Source organism: Vombatus ursinus, unplaced genomic scaffold, assembly GCF_900497805.2.
Source record: "Vombatus ursinus unplaced genomic scaffold, bare-nosed wombat genome assembly UNPS02014792.1, whole genome shotgun sequence".
NCBI lineage: Eukaryota > Metazoa > Chordata > Mammalia > Diprotodontia > Vombatidae > Vombatus > Vombatus ursinus.
In genome coordinates, this window is record NW_020954570.1 from 3,334,151 (window position 1) to 3,356,662 (window position 22,512).

Sequence of the window (22,512 nt, forward strand, 5' to 3'; positions counted from 1 at the left end):
TTGCTTAAAAGGGCTTGAGTCTTTTTTATCCCTCAGGTTCTATGTTGAGTTGTCAGTGCTAGCTCTCCCTCCCTTATTTTTCCATTTAAACCTAACCTTGATATTTATTTCAACCAGATTTCACTTATTTTTAAATGATGCTGGATTGGCTTTGCTCAAATATGAAGATGTAGTCACAGAAACCTGAAATTGATTTAACTGATTTTCTCTTTCTTTTGCTCTATGCAGTTCTGACAGAAGTGGTCTCTAAAGTTTGTGCAGCCCCCAACCTCAAATAATTAGAGAATATGGGAACATGAATAGTATCTTATCCTCACTGACAGCCAGTGGTGGCTTTGTCACCAACACAATCCATTTCAAAATCTTCCAAATATTCAGTGAGTTTGAATTCATTTGTTAAAAATATAAAAAATCATCACCTTTAAATTTCTTTTAAAGAACAATTACTTGATAGCAGAGAAGATAGTTAGATTTACACAAAACCTTTGCATAGTTGGGAGTTGAGATTGAAAGTTGAGTATTATAATTTAATACGTTTAGTTAATTGGATACTTCATTCCCCTAGATCTATGTATCTTTGTGGTATGTCTTTTTCAGTTAAGAAGTAATGAAATGCATTGAATTTGGGAGCAGGACTTTGAATCTCTATCTTAGATGCAAAATCAAAATTTTCCAAAATAAAGATGCATGTTTAATCTGAGAGAGACAGAGTAGTGTAGTAGATAGAGAGCTGGACCTGGAAGAATGATGACTGAGGTTTGAGTCCAAACATTTATAGGTCACTTAACTTCTTAATGGTCTATGAAACAATCTAAAACCATAATTTGTAGAAGTAATGCCAACTTGCATTGATAAATGGAGTTTTCTTATCTGAGAGTCCCCTACAGCAATGAAATGAAGGTTTAGTCCTTATTCCAATTCAATCAGACTATTTTCATTAAAAATATCATTATTATATAAGTTAATTTTAATACAAGCAGAAAAAGGTTTTGCACATATAAGAAAATATTATTTTCAAACATCCTTATATCATCTTCTAAAAATTTTTGTTTGTTTTAAAATGTGCATTAAAATTAGCACAACAGTCAATACACACACACACACATACATTTTAAATAAATATACCTCTATTATGGATGCTCACTTTAAAGAAAATATATTGATAGAGATGTATAATCAAAAAGTTTGGACACAAAATTAGCACTTTCTAACTATTTGTAAACTATATGAGATTTGAAAAGGAAATCAGAGGTCACCTCAGTTAACTCACATTTTTCAGATCAAGAAAGTAAGCCTAAGGGGTAAAAATGAAAGTATTGGCCTAAAATTATAAAAATGAAATTATTTGCCTGAGATTACATAATTTACTACTAGTAGTGTCATAGAATAGAATCCACTTTTTGTGAATCTTAATGTAGTAATTTTCCTACCATACCAGGCAGCTTGTCTCAATACCATATATTTTCAGTCTGCCAGTGCAATTCTCCCTTGTCTATGCTTTCCCATTTTGTGAATATTTTTCTATATTTTTCAATAAATCTTCCACAGAATACCCACCCCAGGATCCAGGTAACTCTATCTTAGCTCTTTTAATGGTTTTTTGAGCCAGCCTTTCAATCATACTATCCAATTGTTATTTTTCATTCTTAACCATGTGAGATTTACACCAGGAATTCAGGAGTGGTTCAATATTAGGAAAATTTCAAGCATAATTGACCATCTCAACAACCAAAATGATAAAAAAAAATCATATGATAATATCAATAAATGCAGAAAAAAAGTTTTGAAAAATATGATACACATTCCTATTAAAAACATTGTAAAGCATAGGAATCAATAAAGTCTAAAACCAAGAACAACCATTATCTGTAACAAGGATGAACTTAAAGCCTTCCCAAAAAGACCAAGAATAAAGAAAGGATGTCCATTATCAGCACTATTATTTAATATTGTACTAGGAATGTTAGTTATGGCAATAATACAAGAAAAATAATTAAAGAAATAAACATATTCAATAAGAAAACAAAACTATCACTCTTTGCAAATGAAATTACAATATACTTTTAGAGAACCCTAAAGAATCAACTAAATGCCTAGTTGAAATAATAATTTTAGCAAAATTGCAGGACATAAAATAAAACCACATAAATCATCAACATTTCTATATACTACCAACAAAAAAAGCAGATATAGACAGAGAAATTTCATTTACAATTATGACAGGAAATATGAAATACTTGGTAGTCTACATGCCATGAAAAACCCAGAGATCATATGAACAAAATAACACAGCACTTTTTACCCAAGGGTTAATATTAATTGCTTGTGAGTAGATTGAGCCAATATAATAAAAATGGCATTTAATGCCATGACAATTAACTACCAAAGAATTATTTTATAGTGATAGAAAAAGTAATAACAAAATTGATCTGGAAGAAATAGAAGTCAATAATATTGAAAGAAAAAATGAAAACAAAATGTGAAAGAAAGTATACTAACAGTAGTAGATTTCAAACTGTATTAAAAATGAGCAATCATTGAAACAAACTTGTACTGACTAAGAAATAGAGTAGTGGATCAAGGGAATATATTAGTTACAGAACATACAATAATACATTACTATAGTAATCTAGTGTTTGATAGACTCAAAGATCCAAGTTTTGGGGGAAAGAACTTACCATTTGACAAAAATTGTTGGAAAAGCTAGAAAGCAATTTGGCAGAAACTTGGCATAGACCAGGATTTCACACTGTATATGATATGAGCAAAATATTGTATGTATGATATGGGCAAAGTGCATAAATGATTTAGACATAAAGGGTAATAGCATAAGTAAATTAGAGGGGTATGGAAAAATATATTTGCCACATTTGTGAAAAAGAATAGTTTAGGATCAAATAAAAGATAGAGAAAAAATAAAATGGATAATTTTGATTTCATAAAATTAAAGAGCTTTTGCACAAGCAAAATAAATGCAGTCAAACTTGGAAGAAAAGAAAGAAACTGGAGGGGTATTGTGGCAAGTTTCTCTGATAAAATCTCATTTCTCAAATATAAGAAAGTGAGACAACTTTTTTTATAATAACAATGATTTCCTAACTGATAAATGATCAAAGGATATCAACAGGCAGTTTTCAGAAGAAAAATCAAAGCCACCTATAGTCACATGAAAAAATACACTGAATCACTACTGATTAGAGAAATGCAAATTAAAACTACTCTGAGATACAATCTTAACACCTATCAGATTGGCTAACATGACAGAAAATGAAAAGGACAAATGCCAGAGGAGATGTGGAAAAATTGTGACACTAATGCACTATTGGTGGAATTGTGAACTAACCTAACCACTCTAGAGAGTAATTTGAAACTAAACCTCAAAAACTATAGAAGTATGCATACACTTTGACCCAGCATTACTGCTACTGTGTCTGTATCCCAGAGATCAAAGAAAGTGAAAAGAGATATTTTTGTACCAAAATATCTATAGTAACTCTTTTTTGGGGTGGCAAAGAATTGAAACTGAGGAGAAGCCCATCAGTTTGGGAATGGCTGAATAAATAGTGATATATGACTGTGATAGAATACTATTATTCTATAAGAAATGATGAACAGGATGGTTTCAGAAAAAAAACATGGGAAGACTTATGTGAAGATATGCAAAGCGAAGTGATAGAGATTGGAACATACTTTCTTTTAACTTTATTTTTTTCTTGTTTTTATTCTTTTACCTGTATTTTCTTTTGCAATATGTCTTATATGGAGATATATTTGGGATGTCTCAACATACATAATCAATATCAAACTTCCTGCCTGCTTAAGGAAGTAGATGGGGCATAAGGATGGGAAAGAATTTAAAACTCTTTTTTTTTTGTGAGGCAGTGAATTGAAGTGACACAGTTAGTAAGTATCAAGTGCTTAAGGCCATATTTGAACTCAGATCTTCCTGAATCCAGGGCAAGTGTTCTATCCACTGAACCATCTAGTTGCCACTAAAACGCAATTAAAAATGTTACTTTTTACATGTAATTGGAAAATATTTGACAAAAGAGAAAATAATTTTTTTAAAAAAAGAAAGAAAATAGGCATATGGAGGTTGTCAAGATGGTGGAATGGCAGGAAGTAGTACAACTAAGCTCCTCTCCAAAAATCTTCCTCAAATAGATCTAGAAAATACATCAGACCAAATACTTAACAGGGAATCTAAAAAAAGTGAGAAGGAATCATTTATTCTGCATACCTTGTCAATGGGAGACAGACAATGAGGTCTATGGACACTAGGAGTATGATTAGTCAAAGAGTATACAACCCACATAACCCTATAATGCCTGAGGAGAGGCTCTACACCAATGTAATAACAGATCTCAGATTCAGATTGGGGTACTACCAGATTCATATCAAGGCACATGGATGGAGACAGGTGGCAACTGTCAGCACTATTGTTCACCACCCAGTTGTATGTCACTGCCAAAAAGGGGATGAAAAAGGGTATCTTTGCATGAGGGTAGTTCCTGGGGAAGGAAACCCTAGTTGGTATATGGAGAAAGGAGGAAATTCAGAGGCCAGTAACAGCAGCAATGTGGTTCAGACCCCAGGTACAGAACATGATCTCATTTCCAGCACATAACCCAATTTACAGAAAAATAAGCAGGGAAGGAATTCCAGACTAAAATGTACTCTATAATTCTGCCATTCTGAACCAATAAAGTGTTCCAAATGTTGATAGGAGCTGAATTCAACCACAATCTACACAATCATAGTCTTGGCTCAGAGAGAAACCCAGGTCAGAAATTTATAAAAAATTTATAATCTCTGCATGAATCAACCCACTAGGAGTAATGAAAACTTGTAGGTTCCCTGTCTGTCTCTCAGATCTTTGAATAACACCATACTCAATACTCTAAGAAAGAAGCAAAGTTCTGGCACAGAACTTTCCTACAGAAGTGTGTAGAACTTAACCCTTATATCACATACCAAAGTAGGTATAAGTTGCAAGAATCAGCAAAAAAAATCAAGAATTATCACACAAATAGGTAGAGGAAAGATCAAGAAAATGACTCCTAGTATCGACAAGCAAAGCTTCAGAGAAATATTCAATTTAAGCACAAATTCAATGAAAATTCCTTGAAAACTAGAAACAAGTCTAAAAATAGTGCAAAATGTTTTTTAATGAATAAAATTAAAAGAAAACTGCTCAGTTCTCTTGGAATCAGAGGATAAAGTGTAAATACAAATAATCCAATAGTCACCTCATGAAAGAACACCCAAAACAAAAACTCCCAAGTACCTTATAGTGAATATCCAGAGCATCTAGGTCAAAGAAAAAAAATACTGTGACCAGCCAGAAAGAAAGAATTAAAGCACAGTGGAGCCACATTCAGGACCATGCATGATTTAGCAGCTAGTATTATAAAGGGGCAGAGAACTTGGAACATGATATTCCTGAAGAGAAAGGGTAATCACTTACAGGCATGAATAAATTACTGAGTAAAACTCAGTATAATGCAACCATGGAAAAATAGATTTTTTTTTCTCTGTATAATTACTTTTACTTCCTTGAATTCAATGCAATATAAATACAAATATACTATATATCATTATTAGGGCAACATAGTACTTTAAAAATTACTATACAGAAACTTTACAACTTTTACATATATAATGTTTTCTGTTCTAAAATCTCTCTGGGAAAACTACTATTTTTTTATGTTAATTTTTATTTATTTACTTTTTTTGTTTTCAACATTTACTTCCATGAGATTTTAAGTTCCAAATTTTCAACCCATCTCCCCCCTTCCCCCACCCCAAGATGGCATGCATTCTGAATAGCCCTTCCCCTAGTCTGCCTTCCCTTCTATTTCTCCCCCCTTCTCGTATCCCCTTCACTTTCAATTTTCTTGTAGGGCAGGATGGATTTCTGTACCCCATTTCCTGTATTTCTTATTTTCCAGTTGCATGTGAAAACATTTTTTTTAAACATGTGTTTTTAAAACTTTGGGTTCCAAATTTTCTCCCTTGCTCCCTCCCCACCCACCCTCATTGATAAAGCAAGCAACTAAATATAGGTTATATATGTGTAGTTATGCAAAACACTTCCATAGTAGACATGCTGTGAAAAACTAACTCTATTTCCCTTAATCTTATCCTGCCCCCCATTTATTCTATTCTTTCTTTTGACCTTGTCCCTCCTCAGAAGTATTTACTTCTGATTACCCCCTTTCCCAATCTGCCCTCCTCTCTATCATCCCCCTAATCTCTTCTCCTCTTCCCCCTCCCCCCCCCATTTTCCTGTAGGGTAAGACAGATTAAAATATCCAATTGAGTGTGTATGTTATTCCCTCCTTAAGTCAAATCCTATGAGAATAAGATTCACTACAATCCAATGCAGAAAGGCAGAAATGGTAAATGCATACTTTTCAGATCATGATGCAATAAAAATTATATGTAATAAGGGGCCATAGAAAAATAGATTAAAAATAATTGGAAACTAAATAATCTAATCCTAAAAAATGATTGGGTCAAAGAACAAATCACACAAACAATCAATAATTTCATTCAAGAGAATGACAATAATGAGACAACATACCAAAACTTATGGGATGCAGCAAAAGCAGTTTTTAGGGGTAGTTTTATAACTCTAAATGCTTACATAAATAAAATAGATAAAGAGGAGATGAATGAATTGGGCATACAACTAAAAAAACTACAAAAAGAACAAATTAAAAATCCTCAATTAAACAACAAATTAGAAATATTGAAAACCAAAGGAAAAATTAAGAAAATTGAAATTAAGAAAACTATTGAACTAATAAATAAAACTAAGAGCTGGTTTTATGAAAAAACCAATAAAATAGATAAACCTTTGGTTAATCTAATTTAAAAAAAGAAAGAAGAAAACCAAATTACTAGTATCAAGAATGAAAAGGGTGAAACTACCATGAAGGAAGAGGAAATTAAAACAACAATTAAGAATTATTTTGCCCAACTATATGCCAACAAATTTGACAATCTTAGTGAAATGGATATATATTTACAAAAATATAAATTGTTCAGATTAACAGAAAAGGAAGTAAAATACTTAAATAACCCCATCTCAGAAAAAAAAATTGAACAAGTCATTGATGAACTCTCCAGGAAAAAGTCTCCAGGACCAGATGGATTTACATGCAAATTCTATCAAACATTTAAAGAACAATTAATTCCAATACTATGTAGACTATTTGGTAAAATAGGTAAAGAACAAATCTTATCAAATTCTTTTTATGATACAAATATGGTGCTGATACCTAAACCAGGAAGAGTCAAAACAGAGAAAGAAAAGTATACACCAATTTCTCTAATGAATATAGATGCAAAAATTTTAAAAAAAATATTAGCAAATAGATTATAGCAAATTATTACATGAATAATACACTATGACCAGGTATGATTTATACCAGGAATGCAGGGCTGGTTCAATATAAGGAAAACTATTAGCATAAGCCATCATAACAACACCAAAACTAGCAGAAACCACATGATCATCTCAATAGATGCAGAAAAACCTTTTGACAAAATACAACACCCAGTCCTATTAAAAACACTAAAAAGCACAGGAATAAATGAAGGCTTCCTTAAAATAATAAATTGCATTTATCTAAAATCTTCAGCAAGCATAATATGTAATGGGGACAAGCTAGAAGCATTTCCAATAAGATTGGGGGTGAAACAAGGATGTCCATTATCACCACTGTTATTCAACATCATACTGGAAACATTAGCTTTAGCAATAAGAGAAGAAAAAGACATTGAAGACATTAGAATAGGCAAAGAAGAAACAAAGCTATCACTCTTTGCAGATGACATGATGTTATACTTAGAGAATCCCAGAGAATCAAGTAAAAAACTGCTTGAAATAATAAACAACTTTAGCAAACTTGCAGGCTATAAAATAAACCCACATAAATCATCAGCATTTCTATATATTACAAACAAAGCCCAACAGGAAGAGATAGAAAGAGAAATTCCATTTAAACTTACTGTAGACATAATAAAATATTTAGGAGTCTACCTACAGAAACAAACCCAGGAACTCTATGAACACAATTACAAAACACTTTTCACGCAAATAAAATTAGATCTAAATAATTGGAAAAACATCAGTTGCTCATGGGTAGGCCAAACTAATATAATAAAAATGACAATTCTACCTAAGCTAATTTACTTATTCAGTGCCATACCAATCAAACTACCAAAAATTATTTTATAGAGTTAGAAAAAGCAACAACAGGATTCATTTGGAAGAACAAAAGGTCCAGAATATCAAGAGAACTAATGAAAAGAAATGCAGGGGAAGGTGGCCTTGCCATTCCAGATCTTAAATTGTATTATAAAGCAGCAATCACCAAAACTGCTTGGTACTGGCTAAGAAACAGAGCAGCGAATCAGTTGAATAGGTTAAGTATGCAAGAGACAGTAGTCAATGACTATAGTAATATACTATTTGATAAACCCAAAGACCCCAGCTTCTGAGATAAGAACCCACTCTTTGAAAAAAAAAAACTGCTGGTAAAACTGGAAAAGAGTATGGCAGAAACTAGGCATAGACCAAAATCTCACACCATATACCAAAATAAAGTCAAAATAGGTACATGATTTAGATATAAAGGCTGATACTATAAGCAAACTAGAGAGCAAGGGATAGTTTATCTGTCAGATCTATGGAGAACAGAAGAATTCATGACCAAACAGGAGATAGAGAACATTACAAAAAGCAAAATAGATAATTTTGATTATATAAAATTGAGAAGTTTTTGCATAAACAAAGCCAATGAAACTAAGATTAGAAAGTAGAAAATTAGGAAAGAATTTTTAGAACTAGTCTCTCTGATAAGGGCCTCATTTCTTAAATATATAGAGAATTAAATCAAATTTATAAGAATACAAGCCATTCCCCAATTGATAAATGGTCAAAGGATATGAACAGACAGTTCTCAGATGAAGAAATTAAAGCCATCTATAGTCAGATGAAAAAATGCTCTAAATCACTATTGATTAGAGAAATGCAAATCAAAACTACTCTGAGGTACCACATCACACCTATCAGAATGGCCAACATAACAAAACAGGAAAATGATAAATGTTGGAGAAGATGTGGGAAAATTGGAACACTAATACATTGTTGGTGGAGTTGTGAAATGATCCAACCATTTTGGAGAGCAATTTGCCACTATGCCCAAAGGGCTATAAAAATATATATACCCTTTGACCCAGCAATAGCACTTCTAGGGCTATATCCCAAAGAGATCAAACAAATGGTAAAAGGATCTACATGTACAAAAATATTCATAGCAGCTCTTTTTGTGGTGGGAAAGAATTGGAAATTGAGAGGATGCCCATGAATTGGGGAATGGCTGAGCAAGTTGTGGTATATGAATGTGATAGAATACTATTGTGCTATAAGAAATGATGAACAGGCTGACTTCAGAAAAAACCTGGAAAGACTTGTACGGTCTGCTGCTGAGTGACGTAAGTAGAACCAAGAAAATGTTATACACAATAACAGCTACATCATGTGATGACTAATATTGATAAACTTAACCTTTCCTGGCAATACAATGATCTAAGACATCTCCAGAGGCCTTGTGACAGAAAATGCCATCCACACCTAAAGAAAGAACTATGGAAGCTGAATTGTTATTTTTTTCTCTTCTGTTGAGTTTTATTTCCTCTTTCTGATGGTTCCTCCTATTGGTTTTAATTTCTACTTACAACATCACTAATGTGAATATATGTTTAATATGAATGTAAATGTATAGCCTATATCAGATTGTGCACTGTCTTGGAGAGGGTGGTGGGGAGGAAGGGGGAGAAAAAATTTAAACTAAAAAGCATATAGAAGTTATTATTGATAAATCAAAATAAATTAGTAATAAAAAAGAATAAGATTCACTCTTTCACTCTCACCTTCCCCCATTTCCCCTCCACTGTAAAAACCTTTTATTTTTGTTTTTTTGGTGAGATAATTTACCCCATTCTACCTCTTCCTTTCTCCTTCTCCTAGTATAATCCTCTCTCACTCCTTAATTTTATTCTCCAGATATAACCCCTTCATTTTCAACTCACCCTGTGCCCTCTATCTATCTCTATCTATATATATGTACATATAATTTTTCCCCTCCAACTACCCTAATACTGACAAAGGTCTCATGAGTTACAAATATCATCTTTACATGCAGGAATGTAAACAGTTCAACCTTAATAAGTCTCTTATGATTTTCTCTTTCTTGTTTACCTCTTCATGCTCCACTTGAGTCTTATATTTGAAAATCAAATTTTCTATTCAGCTCTGGTCTTTTCATCACGAATGCTTGAAAGTCCTCTATTTCACTGAATGTCCATTTTTGCCCCTGAAGGATTATACTCAGTTTTGCTGGGTAGATGATTCTTGGTTGTAATCCTATCTCCTTTGCCCTTTGGAATATTATATTCCATGCCCTGTGGTCCCTTAATGTAGAAGCAGCTAAATCTTGTGTTATCCTGATTGTGTTTCCACAATACTTGAATTGTTTCTTTCTGGCTGCTTGTAATATTTTCTCCTTCACCTGGGAACTCTGGAATTTGGCTACAATATTCCTAGGAATTTTCCTTTGGGGATCTCTTTCAGGAGGGGATTGGTGGATTCTTTCAATTTTTATTTTGCCCTCTGGTTCTAAAATATCAGGGCAGTTTTCCATGATAATTTCTTGAAAGATGCTGTCTAGGCTCTTTTTTTGATCATGGCTTTCAGACAGCCCAATAATTTTTAAGTTCTCTCTCCTGGATCTATTTTCCAGGTCAGTTGTTTTTTCCAATGAGCTATTTCACATTGTTTTCTAATTTTTCATTCTTTTGGATTTATTTTTATAGTGTCTTGATTTCTCATAAAGTCACTAGCTTCTAATTTCTCTATTCTAATTTTTAAGGAAGTATTTTCTTCAGTAAGCTTTTGGACTTCCTTTTCCATTTGGCCAATTTTGCTTTTTAAGGCATTCTTCTCCTCATTGGCTTTTTGGACCTCTTTTGCCATTTGGGTTAGGCTATTTCTTAAGATGTTATTTTGTTCAGTTTTTTTTTTGGGTCTCCTTTGGCAAGCTCTTGACTTGTTTTCCATGATTTTCTTGCATCACTCAGTTTTTCCTCTACTTCTCTTACTTGCTTCTCAAAATCCCTTTTGAGCTCTTCCAAGGCCTGGGATTGATTCATATTTTTCTTGGAGGCTTTGGATGTAGGAACTCTGGCTTTGTTGTCTTCTTCTGGTTGTGTGTTTTGATCTTCTTTGTCACCAAAGTAAGATAATATAGTCTGACTATTTTTGTGCTGCTTACTCTTGATTCTGGCCAATTACTTGAGTTTTAAACTCTTTGTTAAGGTAAAAGTCTGCTTCCACTGTGGAGAATGTACTGTCCCAAGATTTGGGGGTTTGTACAGCTGTTTTCAGAGCCACTTCTATGGAATCTGAAAATTTTCAATTCTTCCTAGGTGCTATGATAAGGTGCGAGGTGTTTCCTCTCTACCGCCATAACAAGCTCCACCACCCCAATGCTCCTCCTCGCCCTAGGACTGTCACCCAGAACTGTGACCCAGATCCAAGCACCGGTAAAGCAAGAGATTCCTGCCTCAGGGCTGGCAAAGTGAACCCTGCAATCCCCCTCTGATCGGCCACTTAATTCCCTCTCAGTCTGTGGGACGGAAGCTGAGGAAACAACTGCAGCACTGGGCCATGCTCGAGACTTGCGGCTGAGACCTAGCTTCTCTCTCACCTCAGTCACAGACTTTTCCCACTGCCCTTCCAAGTTGTCTTTGGTGTTCATGGGTTGAGAAGTCTGGAAACTGCCACAGCTGCCTGCGATTCAGCCCTCTGAGGCCTGCTCTAGGTTTGCTGTGGCCTGCACGCCCATGCCAAACTGTGCTCCTCTCCGCGCCTGGTGTGATATACTTTTCTGATCAACCATCCAGGCTGTCTTTGGCTGGAAATTTGTTTCACTCTTTCTTTTTGTGGGTTCTGCTGCTTTAGAATTTGTTTAGAGCCATTTTTTATAAGTATTTAGAGGAGTTTGGGGGGAGAGCTGAAGCAGGTCACTGCTTTCCCTCCTCCATCTTGGCTCCACCCCCAAAAAATATATTTTTAATGAAATGGAGGATTTTCAAGCATTCTTAAAGACCAAAGCTGTTGAGCTACTTTGAAATTCAAACATAGGAGTAAAGAGAAATGTGAAAAGGTAAACATGATTGAACAATGATGAAAGACTAAAGAAAGATAATCTGCTTATGTTCAAATATGGGGAGATGATAGATGTGTCCCCTCAGAATTATATCATCATCAGTTTACAGAAGGAATATAAAACCTCTGAGTGGGTGTGTAATATCTTGATGTTGTTATGAAAAGGAAGGAAGAGGAAGGAAAAGGACTACACTGAGGGAAAGGAAAAGAAGATTAGGGGAAAAACATTTCACAGAATCATTAGATAACTATACAAACAAAGAAGAGGGAGTAGGGAAACAGATGAAACTTGTAAAAGTGAACCTCACTTTCATCTTAAACAGTCAAACAAAGGAAGACTACAAACATAAACACAAAGTTGGATGAAGAAATACATTTCACTCAACAGGGAAAAAAGAGAGAAAGGACAAATGGAGGATGAGGAAATTAGAGAGAAGCCTGAAGAAGGCAGGGAGTAGTCCTAAGCAAAATAAATTCTAAGAAAGCTAAAAAATATTTATAGTTATTTTTGAGGTTGAAAAACATGGTAGTCTAAAGGGTTTCTTATAAATAGTGTAAAGAATGCATAAGTTATGGCATATAAATGGGATGGATGACTCTTGTGCTGAAATTTTATTAGCATAATGACCAAGTACGATTCCAGAAGACTAATGATGAAACATACTAATTATCTTCTGGTAGAGAGATGAAGGACTCAGAACTGATAATGAGACAAATATTTTTGGATATGGTCAATGTAAAAATTTGATTGATTTCATATGTTTACAATGGATTTTGATTTTCTTGTATTATTAATTAGGGTGACATTGGGGACTATTAAAAGACAGGTTTTGGTTGCTCAAACAAAAAAAAACTAATAAACTATTAGAAAAAATAAAAAGAAAATAATGAGTTTCTAGAGAATGTTACATAATAAAAAGGGGAAGAAAAGTATGGCACTGGTGGAGTGAATCAGATAATGTTACTCCAGTTTAATATCAGGGAAATGCTTCCCTGAGAGGAGAAGGTAGATGGAGAACATTAAATCTTGATTTTAACTTTCTTTGAAAATCAATGATTTTTTTCTTTTTTTCTTGAATCAAAGGCATAAACAAAGATAACCTTTATCCCTCTACTTTCAAAATGAAATGACAAGTAGAGGGATCCTTTTATGCAAATGTTGTTTTTCCTAATCAAAATTGGCATATGCATTAAAATTCCCATTTTATCTAATTCAAATACCTCAAGAAGGTAAATTATTTATCATTTTAAAATAGAAACAATATTTTATTTACTATTACCTGGATCAGTGCCTAATTATGCAAAAGGTAAGTTTTCTCTTGTCTCTTTTATAACAGGATCAAAATTATTGGGCCTAGAGGAAGCTTAGTCATCATGTCATTGAATTTACTTGTTTTGTGGATGAAGAAATTGAGTTATCCTCATGACTTCTCTATGAGCTTTAACCTTTGGTCATCCCTACACTGTATGTAATTATTAATCTTTTCTTAGCTATTTACTCCTTTCTTCTGTCTGTAAAAGTGCTCAGGTCTCTCCTATCTTTAAACAGGAATAACTCAATACTTCATTACACCCCTCTATACCCACAATTTATCTTCATATGGTTAGTCCCATTTTCATAGCCAATTTGGGAGTAGGGGAGAATAGGTTTTTACTCATGATTATCAATTTCTTACTTTGCAATTCCTTGCTATCTAACTTTGAAACATAGACCTTGAGTAAAGCAGTTCTCTCCAAAGCTATTAACAATCTCCTTTTAACTATAGGCTACCTACCAATTCCTCTTGGATACTTCTATTCTCTAACCTTTTATAGCAACTCTTACTTCCAAATCTTTGAATCAATGTTCATATTTATTCCCCTTTCTGTGACTGCTTTTATTTATTAATTTATTCATTAGTTTCTTTGTTTGTTTATTTATTTATTTAAACTTTCAGTTCCAAATTCTCTCCCTCCCTCCAATACTCCCCCACCTATTGAAAAAGGCAAGAAATATAATATTCATTATTCATATAAAGCCACAAAAAATGTATCACATTTCCATATTGTGAAAAAGCAAGATACAGAGGAAAAGCATGTTTCAGTATGCACACTGAGACCATTATTTCTCTACCAGCAAGTAGACAGCATTTTTCATTATTAGTCTTTTGTGATTGTTATTGATCATTGAATTGATCAGAGTTACTAAGCTTTTCACAGTTGATTATTTTTACAATATTAGTTACTGTGTACATTGTTCTATTTGTTTTGCTAATCTCACTTTGCATCTCTTCATATAAGTCTTCCCAGGTTTTACTGAAACCACACCCTTCATCATTTCTTATGATAAAGTTGTATTCTATCACAATCAAGTACCATAACAGTTTATTGATATCCCCTTGGTTTACAAATTTCTGCCACCTCAAAAAATTTGCTCCAAATATATTTGTGTATATCTATATCTAGATATCTAGATATAGATATAGATATATTTCCTTTCCTTTTTCTTTGATCTCCTTGGGATATAGCACTAATAATATTAATGTTGGGTAAAAACATATTAATAGCTTTATAGCCCATTGGGCATATTTCAAAATTATTCTCCCCCAAACCCCTTGAAATACCTGTAAAAAATGGCTCCAAAAAATTCTAAAGCAGCAGAACCTACAAAAACACAGAGTGAAACAAATTTTCCAGCTCAAGACAATCTGGATGATTGATCAGAAAGGTATATCGTGCTGGGGAGGGAGAGGAACATGGTTGTGCAGGCAAAACAGGTCTCAGCAAACCTGGAACAGCCCTCAGAGGACTAAATCATGGGCAGCTATGGCATTTTCCAGACTTCTCAACCCACGAATGCCAAAGACAACTTAGAAGGTCAGTAGGAAAAGTCTGTGATCTCAGTGAGAGAGAAGCTTGGTCCCAGCCCCAGTCCCCACACACAGCCCTGGGGAGGTGGATGCTTCTAGAGATTCTAGCTCAGATTGAGTGGGGATCGAGTGGCTGATCAGAGGGGGATTGCAGGGATCTCTTTGTGGATACTGAGACAGGAATCCCTTGCTTTGCCCAAACTTGGATCTGGGTCTCAGTTCTAGGTGGCAGTCCTAGGGTGAGGAGGGGTGATGGTGGGGTGGAGCTTGTAATGGTGGTGGAGAGGAATTCCTCCTCACAATTGCAAGGCAGAAAAGAGTGCTTGAGGTCACTCATAGACCAGAGCACAGGCCAGGATGAACGTAAACACCTCATGCCTTAACATACCACCTTGAAAGAATTGAAAATTTACAGGTCCTCAGAAGTATCTCTGAAAACAGCTGCACAAAATCCCTGAAGCTTAGGACAGTGCATTCTCCACACTGGAAGCAGACTCCTACCTAAATAAAGAGTTTATAACTCAAGTAATTGGCTGGGATCATGAGCAAGCAGTGCAAAAAGAATCAGACCATAGAATCTTTCTTTGGTAACAAAGAAGATCAAAGCATATAACCAGAAGAAGACAACAAGGTCAAAGCTCCTACATCCAAAGCCTCCAAGAAAAATATGAATTGGTCTCAGAACATGGAAGAGCTCAAAATGGATTTTGAGAAGCAAGTAAGAGAAGTAGAGGAAAAACTGAGAGTGATGCAAGAAAATCATGAAAAACAAGTCAACAGCTTGTTAAAGGAGACCCAAAAATAAAAAAAAAAAACTGAACAAAATAACATCTTAAGAAATAGCCTAACCCAAATGGCAAAAGAAGTCCAAAAAGCCAATGAGGAGAAGAATGCCTTAAAAAGCAAAATTGGCCAAGTGGAAATGGAAGTCCAAAAATTTATTGAATAAAATACTTCCTTAAAAATTAGAATAGAACAATTGGAAACTAGGGACTTCATGAGAAATGAAGACACTGTAAAACAAAAACAAAAGAATGAAAAAAAATAGAAAACAATGTGAAATATCTCATTGGAAAAACAACTGACCTGGAAAATAGATCCAAGAGAGATAATTTAAAAATTAGTGGAATATCTCAAAGCCATGATCAAAAAAGAGCTTAGATGTCATCTTTCAAGAAATTATCAGAGAAAACTGCCCTGATATTTTAGAACCAGAGGGCAAAATAGAAATTGAAAGAATCCACCAATCACCTCCTGAAAGAGATCCCCAAAGAAAAATTCCTAGGAATATTGTAGCCAAATTTCAGAGTTCCCAGGTGAAGGAGAAAATATTGCAAGCAGCCAGAAAGAAACAATTCAAGTATTGTGGTAACACAATCAGGATAACACAAGATTTAGCAGCTTTTACATTAAGATTCTGCAGGGTTTGGAATATAATATTCTGGAGGGCAAAGTAAATAGAATTACAACCAAGAATCACCTACCCAGCAAAACTGAGTATAATCCTTCAGGGGAAAAAATGGATATTCAGTGAAATAGAGGACTTTCAAGCATTCTTGTTGAAAATATCATAGCTGAATAGAAAATTTATCTTTCAATTATAAGACTCCAGAGAAATATGAAGAGGTAAACAGGAAAGAGAAACTATAAGAGACTTACTAGGGTTGAACTGTTTACATTCCTCCATGGAAAAATAGTTGTAATTCATGAGACCTTTGTCAGTATTAGGGTAGTTGGAGGGAAAAAAAGTTATATGAATGCATAGATAGATAGATAAATAGATAGAGGGCACAGGGTGAGTTAAAGATGAATGGGTGATATCTGGAGAATAAAATTAAGGGGTGATAGAGGATTGTACTGGGAGAAGGAGAAAGGGAGAGTAAAATGGGATAAATTATCTCACATAAAATAGACAAGAAAAGGCTTTTACAGTGGAGGGGAAGTGTTGGAAAGGGAGAGAGAATGTGTGATTCTTATTCTCAGTGGATTTGAATTAAGGAGTTAATAACACATACACTCAATTGGGTATGGAAATCTATCTTACCCTACAGGAAAACAGGGAAGAAGGGAATAAGGAGGGAGGGATGATGGAGGGGAGGGCAGATTGGGGGAGGGCATAATCAGAAGCAAACACTTCTAAGGAGGGACATGGTCAAAAGAGAGAATAGAATAAATGGGGGGCAGGATAGGATTAAGGGAAATATACTTAGTTTTTCAAAAAATGACTACTGTGGAAGTGTTTTATATGACTACACATGTATAAACTGTATTGAGTTGCTTGCCTTCTCAATAAGAGTGGGTAGGGAGGAGGAAGGGAGAAAATTTTGAGGCCAAAGTTTTAAAAACATATGTTAAAAATAGTTTTCACATGCAACTAGGAAATAAGATATACAGGAAATGGGGTATAGAAATCTATCATACTCTATAGGAAGATTGAAGGGGAAGAGGATAAAAGAAGGAGGGGAGAGATAGAAGGGAGGGCAGATTAGGAGAAGGGGTATTCAGAATGAATGCCATCTTGGGGTGGGGGGAGGGATGAGATGGGGAGAAAATTTGGAACTCAAAATCTCGTGGAAGTGAATGTTGAAAACTAAAAATGAATTAATTAATTAAAAAAAGTAACAAAAGGAGACTGTAAGAGGAGAAGAAATTGATAGGAATAAACAAACAATAACTTAATTAAACCCCAAATATGAGAATTCATTCAAAAACAGAAGGAAAGTTGTAGAAGGGAAAAGATTTAATGGAAATAGAGTTGAATCAAAGTGTTTAAAGAAAAACTAATTAATTGTAGGGACAAAGTATTTGCCTCAAACAGGAAGGAAGGAAAGAAAAAAGGAAGAAAGAGTAGTGTAGTGAAAGTGTTTGATCTGTTTTTTTGAGAACTCAAACAAAGCCCTAGAACTGTCACTAACTAGCTCTGTTCAACCTGGGACAAGTCATGTGATTTCTTTTGGAACTTCAGCTTCTTCACCTATAAAATATATTTGACTATAACATTTCTAAGCTTTCTTCCAGCTCAATTTTGTTATGACTCTTCTCAGTGAACTGGCTACAACAATTTGATCCCCTTGGAATTCCTTCCTCTCTCACTGATTCATTCTTCATTATCTTCCATGAATAATTTCTGAGGGACCATTAGTTCATATATTATAGTAAAACTTCCTTTGTGCTAGAGAAATGCATCAGAATCATAGGAATCATGGGAATAGTAACAGTATCTAAGGGTTTGGTAGAAAAGAATAATCACAAATTTTATTTTTGGTTCAGCCAATGGGTCCCTAGATATTCTGCTACTTCCAGAATGATTACAAGTGAAGAAATCAATTGAGTTAGAACTCCAGCTAAGTGATATATTCAGCACTTCTATATAACATTCTACATACATAATAAACTGTTTTAATTTAAATGTAATTCCTAAAAATAAATTTTTACCATCTAAATCTTGTAACAGAGGCACAATGGTATAGAGGAAAGAATATTAGTCTTTAGAGGCAGAGGACTCAAATTTGAATACGAGCTCTCATACTTACCCAGGATTATGACCCTGAGAAAAACAAATAACCTCATTGATGCTCTTTCCTCAGGTGTAAAAAGGAAATGATAATACTTTCTTTATATGGTAAGGTTGTTTTGAGGAAAGTGCTTTGTAAACTTTAAAGAACTAGATAAATATGAACTATGACAATAAACAATTTTATAAAATATTTAATTCATCACAATGTACACATTGCCAACAATTGATCTGGACTTCATCTCCAAAACAACACAGATTGAAGCTTATAAATCAAGAAAAAGCATTAAGTTCCTCTTTCCTTTAGGCTTTGTGTATATAGTACAAAGGTAAAAAACAAACAAACAAGCAAACAAACAAGATAGTTCTTGTATCACAGGATTTGGCATTAGAAGCAAGCTTAGCTTCCACTTCTAGTGAACACCAAATGGTGGATGACGCTGGTACTGCAGGAGGAGTGGGAGGCTCTGGGGGCCCTGGAGTTGGAGGCCGAGGTGGCTTCCATGGTGGCTTCGGCAGTGGGGGCTGAGGTTGAGGTCATGGCCATGGTTGAGGCTATGGCTGTAGCCATGGGGCCTGGAGAGGAAAGGTCGAAAGCAAGGAGTGTGTTGCTGTCACTAAACTGGGCCGGCTAGTCAAGGACATGAAGATCAAGTCTTTGGAAGATATCTATCTTTTCTCCCTTCCTGCCAAGGAGTCTGAGATCATAGATTTCTTCCTGGGATCTTCATTAAAAGATGAGGTTCTGAATATCATGCCAGTTCAGAAACAAACTACAGCTGGACAACGTACCAGGTTCAAGGCTTTTGTGGCCATCAGTGACTACAATGGCCATATAGGCCTGGGTGTCAAGTGCTCCAAGGAAGTGGCACCAGATATTCATGGTGCTATCATTCTGGCCAAGCTGTCCATCATTCCTGTAAGACATGGCTACTGGGGGAACAAGATTTTCAAGCCTCACACAGTGCCCTGCATGGTCACTGGGTGATGTAGATCGGTCCTGCTGCACCTGATCCCTGCCCCTAGAGGTACTGGCATCTTCTCAGCTCCTGTGCCTAAGAAACTCCTCATGATGGCTGGAATTGATGACTGCTACACATATGCAAGGGGCTGTACTGCCACTCTGGGCAACTTTGCTAAAGCTACCTTTGATGCCATCTCCAAAACATACAGCTATCTAACCCCAGACCTGTGGAAGGAGACTGTGTTCGCTAAGTCTCCCTATCAGGAATTCACTGACCATCTTGTGAATACTAACACTTGAGTGTCTGTCCAGAGGACCCAGGCAGCTGCTGTGGCAACCACATAGATTTTTTTTATAAATTGAACTATGCCTGCTTTAAAAAAAAAGAAGCAAGCTTAGATATCATTTAGTAAAGCATTTATTTTTACAAATAATGAAATTGAAATCTAGAGAGGGGAAGTTATTTTGGTTACACCATATTGGCAGTAAGTAGCAGAGATAGTGTTTGAACTCAGGACTTCCGATTAGAAATATAGTGGTCTTTTCACTGTCCAGAACAATTGTTAAAAGCTTAGATATGCGTTCCAAAACAAATGCTAACTATGGGGGGTGAAATCCAAAAAAGATCTTGTAAAATAAAAATGTAAAAACCTGTGAGTTGATCTCTGGATGAAGGGAAGAGAAGTGGACCAGGGAAGTGGAAATAGGTTGCATTAAACCTAGAGCACTAAAGCTGAGTACACCCCTCTCTGCCTACCCTCTGATTATTTGTTTAAAAAAAGGTGGGGGATAGAGAAATAAGAGAATAGATAGAAGCAAAATTAATGATTATGATTGTGAATATGAATGTGTATATTAATTAATCAAAAGGAATAGGATACTCTAGCGAATGAGAAAGCACAATCTAATTTTTTTTTACAAGAAGTACATCTGAAAAATAAAGACTTTAGAGAGTTAAAAGGACCAGAGCAAATTTTATTATCCTTCAACTGAAGTACAATGGCAAATGTAGGAAATCTGATATCAGATAAAACAACAGGAAAAGAGTTAAACAGGAAAACTTTGTTGCTGTTTGATCACTTCAGTTATGTACGACTCTTTGTGACCCCATTGGGGTTTTCTTACCAAAAGTACTGGAGTGGTTTGCCATTTCCTTCTCCACCTCTTTTTACACATGAGAAACTTAGGCAAACAGGGTTAAGTAATTTGCCTGGGATCACACACTTAGTAATTATCTGAGGCCACATTTAAACTCAGATCTTCCTGATTCCAAGCCCAGCACTCTATCCACTGCACCACATACCTGTCCGAACAAGAAGACTATATTATGCTAAAATGTACTATCATTAATTATCAATGAATTACTATTAATACTAAACACATATGTGCTGAAAAGTATGGCACCTAAGTACTTAAATGTAAAATTAAAGAAGTTATAAGGATAAATATTTAGCAAACTAGAAATTACTATAGACACTAAATTATAGACAGTATAGAAATAAGCAGTAAAATATAATGGAGGAAGGTGTCTTCCATTCAGATGTAGACAAATCTAACAAAAAGGGAACAAGAAAGAATTTGATGATTTGAATAGGATTTTAGAAAAATTAAAATTAATAGACTACTGGCAATTATTGAATATCAACAGGATTTTATGTATAACTTAGCTGTGCATTATTATATGACATCCTAAAAAACTAAAACCCAAAATTATTATTTTGTTTGAGCATAATACAATGATAGTTATATTCAATAAAGGGCAACTGCAGATAGAAATTAATTAGAAACAAAAAAATGACTAAAAATTGGTGGCTTAAAGTACAAAGCATAAAGATTATAAAGACATTAAAGGTAATGGCGATAATTAGACAACATATCAAAATTTATTGCTAAAGCATTTTTTGGGATAAATTACATATCTCTAAACACTTTCTTCAAAAAAAGAAACAAATAAGAAAGAAAGCATCGACAAATAGAATATGCAAATAAAAAAAATAACATGCAAAAACAACACACTTATAACCCAATTAAACAATGAAATAGAAATCCTAAAAAACAAAGAAGAGATTATGAAAAATGAAGGTAAAAAAGTACATTGACTTAATATATAAAAATATATCCTAGTTGTAAATAGATCAACCATTATCTAATTTTTAAGATGAAAATTGAATTATCAGTATCAAAAATAGAAAAAAGTTTCCACAATAAAGGAATAATGCAAATTATTAAAATTAAATTGTGTCATTATTTGCTCTAAAATTGACAAACTAATGAAATAAATGCATATTTAACAAAATTTATAGAGGATGTGTAGATTAAAAGATCATAAAATAAGAAAAAATTGAATATAACAATAAATAAAAAAATTAACAATCCACAAATAAGCTGCTCCCCTAAAAAAAAGGACCAAGGATTTAAAATTCAAGCAAAGTCCTATCAAGTGTTTAAAAAACAGCTAATTCCAATATTCCAAAAAAAGTATTTGAAAAAAGTAGGAAAAGAAGGTGACTTACCATATTCTTTCTATGATACAATTATGAACTGGATATAGAGTTCATGAGAGTCAAAAAAGGGAAAAGCTATTTATATACTACATAAGGAAATTAAAGCAAAATATTACAAAGATTATACACTATCACCACATTGGACGTGTATCAGGAATATAGTATTCATTTAATAATAGTAAAACTATTGACATAATTTATTATTAATAATAGCAATAATAATTATAAGATTTTATTAAGAGATTCCTTACCAAAAGCTTTTAACAAGTTTTGAAACCTATTATTGTTTAAAACACTATAAAACACAGAAGTTGATTAATTTTCCCTTAATGTAGTAATAATATCTACCTAAAGCACAAAGTGAATATACTATATAAGGAAAATAAATTAAGAACTTTTCCAATAACATCAAGGACCAAGCAAAGTTGACCATTCTCACT

The 22,512-nt window shown here is 34.1% G+C and overlaps 1 pseudogene; it reads left to right on the forward strand.

Moving 5' to 3' along the window:
• The first annotated feature begins 19,031 nt into the window (after positions 1–19,031).
• Positions 19,032–19,913, forward strand: LOC114048364 (annotated as a pseudogene).
• The last annotated feature ends 2,599 nt before the right edge of the window (positions 19,914–22,512 follow it).